The sequence below is a fragment of the Sylvia atricapilla genome, chromosome 12 (assembly GCF_009819655.1).
Source record: "Sylvia atricapilla isolate bSylAtr1 chromosome 12, bSylAtr1.pri, whole genome shotgun sequence".
Taxonomy (NCBI): Eukaryota; Metazoa; Chordata; class Aves; order Passeriformes; family Sylviidae; genus Sylvia; species Sylvia atricapilla.
In genome coordinates, this window is record NC_089151.1 from 19633212 (window position 1) to 19647206 (window position 13995).

Consider the following 13995-nt stretch of genomic DNA (forward strand, 5'->3'; position numbering starts at 1 on the left):
ATCAAGCTCTTCATTTACCTGCTCCTAGGCAGAGCACTAAGACTCAGTCTGCTGGCAGCAAGGAATGTTTCTTTCTTTGCCACCCAAGATGCTGTTCTCAGGCTGGCCAGGCCAAGGATGAACAAGGGGAAATGGAGCGGGATGGGGGAAATGGGCAGGGGAATGGCCAGACATTCATAGCATTGTTTCAAACTCTGAAATTTCTTCTATTTTTTACCAAGGAGTTTTAGCATACCTGTCTGTAGCCTTGATTTCGTGTGTGAGATGATTTGGTTTAATGAAATTCTTTCCCCAGAGAATTTTCTGTAAAGAGAAGTGGTTTTGTAAACTCTACCTGTGTTATTCATTCTTTTTCTTAGGAGGGACTTCTTCTTGATGTTCCTTTGGTCTGACCAATATGATTGAAAAGTTTTGCCTTTCTCTGACCAATCAAATTGGTCTGTGTAAAATAGTATATTAAAAAAAAACACATCCCAAAAATAAAAAAATCATTTCAACCTTCTGAAGCTCAGAGTCTGTGTCATTGTAGTGTAAAACAGCATCATCTGTCCTTCAGACTATGATCAGTCTCAAGAATAATAGTATAAAACATAAAGAATTGTTAAGTAACCATTATTTAACAGCGGTTGAAGTAAGAAATTATTTCTTCTTTGTGTTTAACTTTCTCCAGTGTCTGTGTTCGGGAAGGAATCCTCAAGAGTGATGAAACTGAGGCATTCACATCTCAGTCAATGCTTTTGGGACTAGGTAGTTTTGAAGTATCCAAATATACATATCACATGTCACTCTTTTAGCAAAATATAGATATGGGCAGACAAAATGTGAAATGGAGCAGCTTTTAATAAAGCCCTGAGGTTGCAGCAGACCACATTGTTAACAACAGCCACAACCACGTCCAGCGTGTCCCTGTCCTCCCCACCACACGCTGTATGAGCTCCAGAGGCTGTATTTTCCCTTGAGATTCAAAACGGGCTGTTAACCTGCCAGTTGTTAACACTGTACTCGACTCAGCTATTTCACATGTCAGACAGACAAGAACATCTGACTAAAGGCAGGCCTGTGGTCAGGGTGCAGCTGCCATGTGAGCACAGGGAGTCCCAGGACACTGCCCTGCCCCTGCTCAGGGCACTGTGCACCTGCTCTCCCCATCCTCACACTCATGGGGCTGCACCAAACCGGGGCTGTGTTTGCCATCCTGCCACGGAGCACTGCCTGGCCATCGCAGCCGTGTGTTACAGGGGCAAGATTGGCCACTCTCAAACAGTAGTGATGCTGTTTCCATCTGAACTGTGCTTCCATGCATGCTGCCTGCTTGCCTAAAGGAAAGATGCAAAACCAAGCTTAACCCTTTTCCTTGGTAGGTTTACAGATCCTTTGCGCTTTCCAAAATACAAGATCACGCAAGTATCTGTGCTCACATTACTTTTGCTATACTGACAGAAGTTTTGGGTCTCTCTGTTTCCCACAGCAGAATTAAGGAGGCCCAACCTCAGCTACACCTTATTCAGTATTTGTTGGCTGCTGCACAAGTGCAGAACACACAGCTCAGTAGTGAGTTCACAGCTTTTGGTGCTTTCCTGCTGTTCCTTGAACTGAGGCATGAAAGGACAAATACGTTCTGCTCCCAGGTACCACAGATTACCTGGTGATGGAGCAGTGCTTTGTCCAGACTCCTCATCTCTTCCCAACAGCTCCTGATGTGCAGGTGTCCAGCCCTCTTCTGCTTTTGTCCAGCTCCTGGACAAAACCTGCTGGAACAGGGGGCAGGCAGAGCCAAGAGCCCCAGTAGGTGTTTGCACATGGGGAACTGCTGAAAGCTCCTGCTCCACCCGAGTTGCCTTAAGCTCAGTCTCTGCTTCAACACAATATTTTTTCCTTGATAGCTTGAGAAAAAATAACTTCTGTTATTCTGAAGGCTATCAGAAGTAAACCCCAAGAAAAATAAAATCTCCCTTCGTATTTCCTACTTTCATGTAACTTATTGCAGTCACACAGTGCATGTGCTGCACAGCTCCTCGAGCTGCCTGTGGGGTCAGCCTTTGGAGAAGACACACAGATCCGTGGGGGAAATGATCTGTGCCCTCGAGAACTTACAGCCCCATGGGATAATGACACCCTTGGGGCTACTGGGACAACTTCAGGGAGGTCCTGAAGAGTAAATTCAACTTTCAGAAGAGTTAAATCAAAGTTTTAAGTTCACTGGCATTAGTAGCTTTACGTCCCCCACGCAAGAGCCCTGTCTCTGCCAGCTGCACCTGCACTGGAGAGCCAGCAATGCCTCCAGTGGAGAGGCTGTCAGGCTTTGCCAGTACAAGGCAAATTACAGAACTAAGGATTTTAATTACTTCTCTCATATCTCCTGAACAGAAATAATGTTCCTGAAAACACATAGCAAAGCCAGCTGAAATACAAAGGAATAAATGGAGCAAGAGAAAACCTAATCCTGAAGCAAGGATGAAGATGAGCCCATCCAAAACCTCTGAGTTAGAGCATTTTATTTAAGACTGTTTATCTTTGCTATGTCCTGTTTACCAGAGCTTTAGACCTTTGATCCTACCACTGCATTTGCCAAAGGCTGTACAGACCATTGCACCTGACACGTTACCTGTCCCAGTGACATTCAGATGCCTTTCAGCCGTGTGACCAACACAGCTGCAGAGCAGGATGCTGATGGAAAGTGGCTAAGGAGATTGCTCATCCTCCCAGAAAGTCACCTGGGACAGCTGTGTGTTGCTAAGCCCTGCATCAGATGGATAGAAAAGGGTATTTTGCACGAATCAGGAATTTGGTTTAATTGTCACAGTTCACAGCTTCAGCAGGAACCCAAGGCATGAGGCTGGTGGTTCACACTCCAGCAAGAAACATACAAAAACAACCCAGAGGTTTTTAAAATAGGCATGGCACACAAGGCAAAGTCTGTGACAGAGAGTGGGAAGATCCCAGAGCATCAACATCCCAGCCCTGCAGCAGGCTCTGTGCACTCACAGAAAGGGCTTTGAGCAGCTCTGGCCTCCCTCCCTGGCAGAGACATGAGCTCTGTACTTCCTACCAGCCACCTGGCTAGTGAGTCAGAGCACATTTTAAGCCAAATGCTGGTGAGATGGTGGCGGGGGGGAAAGGGAAACCTCTTTATTCTGCAAAAACTACAGGATTGACGTGGTTCTTCATTTTATTCCTGCCCAGTACACACAGCATCTTCAGAAATGTTCCTTCACAAACAAGGCCAAAGGCATTGCTGGTGCCACCCTCCTGTCCCTGTGGTTCATAGAAGGGGACTTGCCCCTCTCCTCCTAGGAATTGTGATTCCTTTTACCTTCCCAAGACACTTTCATTGAAAGTGGACTCAAAGGAACCATGCAAAATCAAAGACTACCTGAAGGAAATTAAGCAAGCCCCTTTCTGTATGCCATTAAAGCCCAAATTCTAAGGAAATAACCTTGTGTGCTCCAGACAGTTTGTTTCACTCTGTTAGTTTTTCAAATGATTTTAAATTACACATGCTCAAATGGAAAAGGATGGCAGTAAATAGGAAGCTGTAAATAAATATTGCTCCTTAACAGGTAGCAGATGAGCTGCCAGCCATACTGTACAATGGCATCAAATATACACAGATTTTCCTAATATTTCTCCAGCACTTTGATTTAAGAAAAGGATGGCTCCTATTTGCAGCCTGTCAAGGAGTGCTCTGAACACTGCTATGGTCTTCCTTTGGGTTCCCTAGAATTTATCTGATTTCCTAAGCACATTTCTTGAGAATCATTTAAGGATATTGCCAAGTTTTTATATTTTTACTGAGTTTTCCTCAATCCAAATATGCCCACAGGAATTAAAGCACCTGAACACAGAATCTCACCCTTTGTTGTTCTGTCTTATTTGCAAGAGATGCAGCTCTTTGTGCGGTCAAAAAAGACAACCCTGGGCATCTGCTCCACACCAGCCCCCATCCTTCTCCCTCCTCTGGGCAGTCCTCAGTTGTGCTCCCTGGATGGCAGTGTGGATGCCAGGACACAGGCGAGGGTTTATGTGCCCACACACCGTGAGCACAGACAGGGCAGTGCCTCCCTGGGCCCACAGGAGCCCTGGGCAGGGGAGTCTGAGCCCTTGATAAATCCAATTACAGCCACTCTGTCTTGGTTACAACATACAACCAAAGCATGTATTCTATTCCCAACCTGATGAAACCAGTTGAAGAGGTATTTTTTCTTTTAACTCCAGTGAAGAGGGGCAGGTGCCTTCTGTTAATGGCCAGCTGTTCAAACCAGGCTGGGCAGTGTTCCTTATTTCTCCCAGGACCCATCCTCCTCCAGGGGTATCTGCTGTTCATGGGCCATCCAGGCTCACTGCAGGGCTGAGACAATTACATCATCCCATTGGGAGAGGCTCCACCCAGGGGGAGGAGCCCAGCATTCCTACCTGGATCAAACCTGAAATTCAAGCATAGCAAGACAGCCTTTTTTCTACTGGATTCCAGAGGGAGACCAGACCCATCTCACCACCACTGGACCCTTTTCTACAGGATCATCTCTACTCTGGCAGAACCACATCTGTCACTCCAGGAGGATTTATCAGGACTACTCCCAACACCCTGACCAGGGTGTCAGGTCCTATTCTGACTCTCAGGGTTTATAAGATTTTTTTGATTGTTCATTTGCTTTACTACATTTGCATTTTTAATACTCCTAATAAAGAACTGTTATTCCTATTCCTGTATCTTTCCCTAAAGACCTTTAATTGCAAAATTATAATAACTTGGAGGGAGGTGGTTTCCATTCTCCATTCCAAGGGAAGCTCCGGCTTTCCCTGGCAGACACCTGTCCTTCCAAACCAAGACACACTCCCAACACCTGCTGGTGCAAAGGCCCCCCAGGAGCCTTTCACTAGCACTGCACTGTGTGGTGTCACACCCTGGGAGGTGTAGGGTGGCACTGCCCGTGCAGGGACTGTGGGGACACTCTTCCCATCATCTGACCCTGCTGGGACAGCTCCAGTAGTGATTCCGCAGGCTTGTGCCTTGAAGCAGACATTTCAAAAGTGCCCCCAAATAAACACTAATAGCTGCTGGGTCAAACTGTTTGCTGGCTCAGTGGACACATGGGGCCTCCTCCTGCAACCTTCTCTGCTTCTGTTTGACTCCTTTGTTAAAAATGCTGACAAAAAGATACTTTCTTTAACAAATGAGACTATTGTCTCAGATTCACCTTTTCCCTTCTCTTAATGAAAAGCAAGTTTCTACAGCATGTCAAATAAATAGCCCTTAAGTACAATACAGTCAAGTTCTTCTAATGAGTGTCTTGGAAAACAGGGAGTTCCCATGGTAGGTGCAGCTGTGCATTTGTATCCCTCACAACCCCCAGCAGGACCATCAGCATCTCTGCGCCCTGGGAGAAAGCAGCACCACCTCCCTTCTTGTTACCAACAGCATCCACTTTCAAAAGCACTCTGTCTTTCTTCCCCTCGGTTTCCTTTTAGGCTTTTCTTCTCACTCCTGCCATTGCTCAGCCTGTGAGGGAATGCTCTAACATCAAGCCTTACTCTGCTTCCTAGAAGTCTCATTTTTTGAAAGGATGAGATTTCCCAGCATCCTCAAGCCACTTCACATTTTCCTTTTCCTTTTCTAACAAACATATGCCCTATCCCTTCATTTTTGTTTACTACTCTTATCCCCTTTACTATTTTTTCCCCATTTTTTTATCGATCCATTTTTCTTTTTACCCTCCTTCCTTCAACTCTTTGCCTCTCTTTTTTCTCCCTGCCCCATTCTAGTGACGCTTTCTGGCTAGATGTATTACCCACTGTGCTGAGGGGAAGCAGTGCTCTGAATTCAAGCTGCACTGTACAACGAGTGCAATACTAAATATACTTACAGAAACAGCAAATCAAACTCTGAGTGTTCTCGTCTCCCTGTGCTAAATTCCCAGAGCCAAATGCCTCCCATTATCAAAACAATGTTAAATAATGCTAAGGGGAGAATTAAATGAGAAATAAATTGGGCATTTAAAGCCAGGGTTGCAGCACTCAGCTGCTCTCACTTCAATAGTTGCACTGCACACCTTCCATCAGACCCCACTCTGCAGAGCAGTCTGTGTTTGTCAGTGTGCTCCCCACTCTGCCAGAGACGATACGGACACCCTGCACTGCCAGATAAGCAATGTATGTCACTCTCCCTTGCCTAAGGTTTGAATGAGTACATTAATTTATTTTCTGTTACAGGCTGGAGCACAAATCAGAGAGGGAGAGGGAGCACGTTCTGTGCTTGGCTCTGTGCTCAGAACTGGCCCCACTGACCTGGGGCCTCCCTGCACACACTGGGCCAAGTTTTGTGGTAAACCCTCAGACACCTCTGCATAAAATGGGTGTCAGGAAATAATGACTGCTCTGGGATGACATGATTTTGTACTTTTCACACTTACAGCAAGTGAATCTCAACCCACCTTCTAACCACATCCTGTTTGGACAGGCCCTCCCCATCTGGATGGGGGCAGAGCACATCTGGGTGACATGTTCCTTTTACGGCAAATAGAATATGATCTGAGAAATAAACGTGCTTTAATTGAAAGCAATCAAAAATCAGAGTAATGCCAAGAAATCCTTTTTTCATCCCTATATTAAATGAAAATCAAAACTGAGAAATTAGTTGTTTAGAGGTCAGGAGAGAACTAGCTAGAAGGAGATAGTGCTACATGTTTATACATTCTATGTGTTTTCATTCCATTTTAAAGAGAATAATTTCTAAACTGGCTGACGCTCATGTGTGAATTATGACATCTGGCTCTAGAGGGTGTAGGTACAGGCAGAGACTAAACACACATGTACTGCACCTGTCCTGCTGACACAGGGCTCTTTCTTGCACTGCTAAAGGGATGCAGAGGAAGTAACAAAGAAATGCTCATCTTTAAATTAAGATTCAGAAAAGGTAAGTCTTCTTGTCAATGAAAACCAGGATATTTCCACAGATGCACATGGATACACCTGTGCATGCACTGTGGGGGGGAAGGAGGGAGAATGATCCATGGGAAAAGCAGAAAGATTTTACTGTCCTCACCAAAACACACAGGACCTGTCAACAGGAAAAGATTCAATCCTTTATGCAAGCAAATTTCCCGGGTTGTGGTCTAATATGTATCTTTTGCTTTTTATTTAGCTACACTCTTGGACTACTGAGTTACAGATTTAAAATACACAGAATCAGTGTAGGGAACTGTAGGGAAAAGCAGAAATAGGTTCCTCCTGAAGACTCAATTGAATTACTCAGAAAAGATTAATTAAAATTGAATTCTCTTTCGACACAAAATCTCCTGTTTGCTAGCTCTTGGTATGTCTATTACCTAGTTTCCATTAGGAGATATTATACTCTGTAATGAAATAAACTCCAAGGACCCTGTGGGATTAGACAAAAAGTTTACTGTATTCTGAGAGCTGCAGGAGTAGCAAGGTTCCAGTGCAAACTGGCTTGCTTAATGAGAAAATGGTCACATGTCATCACTGAATTCACATCAGGAATCTCTATCCTTGCTTTTTAAGGCACAGAAGGACAAATAACTGAGTGTAGATTGGAAAACAGCTTCCTTTGCAAAGTGACAGCCAAAAGTCAGGTCTTTATTCAATCTCTCCAAAAACCAAGACAGAGGGGAGGGGAAGTAGGGCATTTCCTTCAACACTGAGAACAGCTTTGTAACTAAAACAAGAATTATTAAAAAGAAAAGGCCATTGGCACCTCCAGCATATGGCTGTGCTTCTGCTGTCAGTATTTGGGGAAGCCATCCAGGGAATCACCAACATTAGGGATCAGTGTGAGTGAATTAGACACAGGAGCAAGAGCATTTACATTTACATTTACATAGGTGCTTCAGGTCTGACACGCTATAAAATATTGCTTTGTGTTTTACTATATCACACTTGGAGCCTACCAAGACACTTGAGATGCTAAGAAACCCCCCAAAGTGGACCTGGGGGCAAAGCCTGGCCCTAGGTGACATAAGGGAGAATTTCACTCAAGTGTTGAACAGTAGCACAAAGATTCACTGACCACTTTAAATGTACAAGGAAAATCACTTTGAGAATGACAGAGCAAACATTATTTGTGTCCTTTTTATCTGCATATTGTCATTATATGGCACTTGCAAGAACACTATGAAATCCCCAGTGTCAGAGGTCTTGGCCTCAGAAGCTGGCACTGATATCAAACTGATAATATTTGGGTTTTGAGTGTTTGGGGCACTGTAAGAGAGCCCACCAAACAGGTACTCACCACATCCCAAATCTGTGCTTCCAGATACACAGCAAGCAGCCTTGTAATAGAAAGTTAAAATGTAAATACAAGCTGCTATTTTAGTGCCATCACACAAATGTAGCAGCTTATGTTCTCTTTTCCTTGATTTCCAGAATGGACAGGATGCCTGAATCAAGCTACAGGTAATCCTTTTTCTTTTTGCTCCTTTTTTCTTCTCCCTAAGTGCCCAGTCAATTAAACCTTGCTTACATAGGGAATTCTTACTTGCCTTATTCCTACAATGACAGTTGACAATGTTCAGACTAAAGGATGCCAAAATCTGTTTTTCCCTAGGTAGTAAAAATACAAACACAAATCAAACCCAAGCAGACTAATACAGGATTACAAGAGCTGACCGTGCTTTGTAAATTTGAAAGGTTACACGGCTCGGTTCAAAATAAACCTGAACTCCTGAATCTGCCCTGAGATTTCTGCCTCCCCTGTACACAACATTCTTCTCTTTGTCATATGGACAGTTGCTCACAAAGGAGTTCACTGACATCACCTTGCTCATCTAGTCCAGATGGCCCAAAGTGATGAAAATCCAAAGGTATTCCAGGAAGTGACCTTGGAGGTGCTTTAGTGATTCAAAATTCAGGGAAGACTGAAAGGCTGACACTGGAAGTCTCACAGTTCTAGCTCTAAGGAAAAGCAGCTCACCTAGGCAGCAGCTGCCTTTTAAAGGACAACAGCAGATTCCCCAGTTGACAAGACATCTGCTACAGTTCCCCACAATTCCTGCTTTACAAAGGAAATAAGAGCTGGTTTGCATCACGTATGTCAATAGCTGGGATTTTTCCCTTCTTACCCTTCAGCTTGTGTTACCTCTAATGAGACAAGATGACAATGCCTGTTCAGAAATGAAAACAAGAGGAAGAAATCTACAGGACAAAGATCGTTACTTTTTTTTCCCCCTCTGAACTGAGCTGTTAGCTTTCATCTGAGAAGCTGGCCAAACTGAAAATCGTGGGTCTTGCTGCTCTCACCCTCTGGAAGATAGATAGATAGATAGATAGATAGATAGATAGATAGATAGACAGATAGATAGATAGATAGATAGACAGACAGATAGATAGATATAAGATATAAAGTACCTCTTCCCAAACCACACCCATCTTGGCAAAATAAAAATTAAATCAACATGGTTTTGCAACACAAAGCCACCCTCTCACTTTTGCCGAGGACTATTTGAAATAAAGATGGATCATAGTGTGAGTCATTTATCTCTCCTCTCTGATGCATTCACACACGCCTACCACTGCAGGGGGATTCAGAGGAATGACCTGAATCTCAAGCACACTGTGGGTTTGCAAACAAAACCCAGCTGATGAGGTCATGCAAAGCCAGGCCTAAATCTATGGCTTCCCCTTTGCCCCTGGTTTGCTCCTCTCAGTATTTCAAACAGTGAAAGCGCAGGAGAAACAAGCAGTTGGTGCCATGTAATGAAACCATGGATCACAGAGCAGCTCCAGAGTATGGCATCCCCACTGCACAGGGCAGACTAGGTGAAATCCCAGTTGACCATAATACTTGCACTTATTTTAATTGTTTACTGAAAACAGCATAACAGATGCAAAACTCAGGGAGAATGAAGAAAAAGAAACATTGGCTTTGTTCACAGGCTCAGCTCCCTCTGCATGAACCACACGCTAAAATCAATTCTTCATATCATATGTTAAAAAAAAAATAAAAAATTGAACTGTTGATAGTAACATGAAAGAAAAAAAAGGGAAAAGACAGAGGCAGCAAAGAAAACAGGAGGTGGCAGGAAGGTTTGGTCAAAGGTTTCTTTTGGCAGCAGATGGGTGGGACAGATGATGCAGAGGGATAAAGAAGCAGAAGGCAAGAGATACTGAAAACAGGAAAGGTCCCTGATAAGGGGTCAGGAAGGCTGGGAAGAGCCTCACTTTGTAGTTATTTAGCTTTGGCTGGTTCTCAGAGCAGTGGTTCAGGAGCAGGCTTACATGCACAGTTCTCCCTCTCTGCTGACTCATACCACCAACTTACAAAGCACATAAAATTGAGAAGAATGAATGCAAGTGTCAGGAGACCTGCCCCTGTTCCCAGCAGCCTAAAAAGGAACTTGTTTATGCCACCTATGAAAGAGCTGCGACACATTCCTTCAGTGATGGAATGATCCCACTAGGATCACTTTTGCTGGCCAACATTGAGCATATTTTTCTCCAATTCATCTTTCCAGTGTGATTTATTCCACACATCCACTTGGAAAAACATGCTCAGCACCAGCTGCACAGCAAAGTCCATCACTATATTGATAGATCATGGTTTTGTTTCTGCCCAAACACGGACAACAGGGAGCTGCACATGAGGTGCACACAAATTCTGTCCCTGAGCTTTACTGTCTCAGGAAGTGACAAAGCAAATCCATCCAGGACAATGAAGCCAACCCAAAAGAGCCCCAAGCCCCAAATGCCAGCATGGGTGAGATTTGAATGCATCCCCTAAAGACCCAAACTTAGAACAGCACATTGTATCCCCTGCAACAAGCTGGGCTTGGAACAGCTATCAGCAATTGCTCCATCTTAACCACAGTTTTCCCAGGATGGACAAAAAACAGGAGCAGTAAAATACTCCAAACCCCTGCACCCTTATATGTTGTTCTGGGGAGTATTTCAACACACATCTTTATGTGTCCTGCAGAAAGAATCCCTTCCAGCACCTACCCAGTGTAAGAAGCACAACAGCTCCAGCTCCCAGTTACTCTCAGTTATTTAGAGAGTTTCCAAATCGTGGTTTTGAGTGCCATTTTTGGATTCTGAATCTGGCAGGTCTGGCTGTTCTCACTTAAGACTAAATCAAATGCTTCTCAGGCTTCCCTATCTAAGCCATATTGTTCTTCTGGGCCCTTTGGCTGTATTTTATGAAATAACTGATGTTCTCTATCTCCAGGGGGCAATTTATTATTGCTTCTACCCACAAGGAACCATATGATCTAATACATCTCTTCCTGTTCTGTCTTTTGAGGTTTCTCTAATTTTTCCAGAGATTTTTATTTTGTTCCCAGAGAACGGTTTGTGTACCCTACAGTTTGTCCCATGGATATTTCTTTGTCTGGAAAAGACACTGCCTCTCCATAGAAACCTTGCCAGACACTACCTATGCAGTAGCATTTCTCCAGGGGCAGAGTGCATGGAATTAATTAATATTTTCCTAATTTTGGTTAATTCCCAGAAAACTCACTATTATTCCACGATAATATTTCATTATTATTCACTATTATTACTATTTCTTCTATCCCTAGCATTACTCTGTGCTTTCTCCTCTTCCTCGACCCTCACTGGCACTGTCCCATACCCCAGTTCACCTGATTGGCTCATTAGGTGTAAGCAATTTTAAGGAAAAGGTCTTCAGATAAAAGCTCTGTTTCCCCAGTCGGGTCTGGTAACCCTAAAGCAGCATCAGTAAGAAATCAGATCCTGGAACTGGCCACAGAAGAAACTTACCTCTAGCCCAAGAGCCTACATGGGCTGATGTTTGAACCAGGGTTTTACCAAGCACCTCATATACAGTTATTTCAGCTGGGTGCCAAACTGAGTGGAGCTCGCAAATGAGCTTGCTTGCCATGCAGTTTACATATGGGGCCCAATTCCAGGTGCATTAGCATCCTGTTAGGAGCTGCTTTTTGAGGGAAGGATCCAAAGGGAATGAAAGATTAGAGATCTGGGAGACAGCATGGCCCAGATCTGCTTTAGATATTCCAATGAGGCTCCTAATTTGCTGCTTTGTTGCACTGCATACACACACACACTCATAGGTATATATATACTTTTTGCCCCATAAACCCCAAATGCTTTGGCTGCTTCTTGAGAAGAGTGGTTCTGAAATACCCCTTCCAAAGCTGGGACAGATGTTTCCAGGGTTGGGGTTTATGAAGTTCCTGTGGTAGCTATTTTCCAAGGCTGCTTTGGCATACATTTCTTTGCCAGAGACCAAGAATGGCAGAGAGGCTTTGCAGATAAGGAAAGGTTTAGCAGATAAGCAAAGATAAGGTTTCAATTGCAACCTTTATACTAAAGTCTAATACGAACATCAGGGAATTAAATAAAATTATATTTTTCCTAGATGTCTGCTTAAAAAGGAAATTCAAGTTTTTATGGATGCCCCAGAGACAAACTATTACATTATATTCCTCACTGTTCTTATTTGAGTTCTGTCTGTTTGAGCACCTCAAATAGCACAGAATCATTCATAAAGAATGGGCAAGAGAGACTGTGTCCCATCAATATTTCAAGCTTGGTTATCAAATCAAGAGAAATTCATGAGTTCTGCTCCAGCTCAACATTTTCAGGTTTGATACTATTGTTTGACAGTTTAGAGGGTTTTCCCTCTGCATTCTCATTGTCATTAATATTTTATATAATGTTCCAGTTGATGCTATTGTAATATTTATTATTTTTTTTTAACTTGGCTGCACTAACCAGTTTTTTTCTTTTTTCAGCAGGGAGAAACTCACACTCATTTGCTATTTGTGGGGTGATGACATAGTGTGAAGAAGCAGTAATGATGACTGACTGATAGAAGACACCATATGTTCTCTTCATTTTTCTCTGTGCTATTTTCCAAGAGATGAATAAAGACTCAGTATAAGATAAGCTTTCCTATATATAGTATTAAAAAAAATTGACCTTTTTTTTTTTTTTTCCCAAATAATTGGCAGGATGGAAGAAATGATCTTTTTTCCTAAAGCATTCAAACAGTATTGCTATAAATATCAGGCTCCAAATCACCAAGATAAATAATTTCCAGTCTTTTCCACCAGAAATATTTTACATGTATCCAGGCACCAGAAACAATTTTACAATTAATTCCACTCACCTCCAAATGTTCTCCATTTTTCCACAGAAAACATTTTAAAAATATCAGTTGCATTTGCTGATGACTAAGCAAAGGTAAACAATTCCTTCCGGTCTTAAAAGCAACTACATTCTATATAGGACTCTAAGTGACTGTGTGCAATGCATGATAAATCAGAAATCCTGATTATAAGCACAGTACCAGCATCACTGGATCACGATACTAGATTATACACTTGGGTGTCTCTTTGCACCCTGAGTGTCTGAGTCCGTGCAACTAATAAAACAGATTGCCTTCAATAAATATTGCCTTTGCTTTAACATGTTTTAATATCAAAATAATTGGAAATCTCATTTCTTAGAAATAACAGAATAAGTATTTTTTTTATTGTTCTAGCATATGCATTTACCAAGTATATTCTTTTCCTAAATAATTTTTTTTTCTCTGTCCTTTTTGTTCATTCTATCCTCTCAAAACCAAGGCTTTGTGATTGTCACTCTTCCTCCTAACTTTGTAATAGCCACTAACCAGCTCCAGACTACAGCAGAGCCACACACATATCTGCTAATAAGCAGTCAGGAGCAGAAACAAAGAAGTAAACAAAAGGGATTCACATTGCCTTCTGTTCCATTGGAGACAGAGAGGCAAAAAAAAAAAAAAAAAAAAAAAATCAATCCTCCAAACACAAAAATAACCCCCAGAAATCGTTGGTTTAAGATACCTTATTTTTCAAATTCACGGGAATTTTTTGTAAGTAATGGAGGCAAAATTGGAGAAAAACATAATTGTGAGTTCTTCAGGCAGCAGGGCAGAGAACTCGCTGTCAATGGACCTAGTGCCAGGACTCTTGTTTGGGCTTTGTTTTCAAGGTCATCCATTTAAAGCATTTTCCATAACACAACCTGAATAAA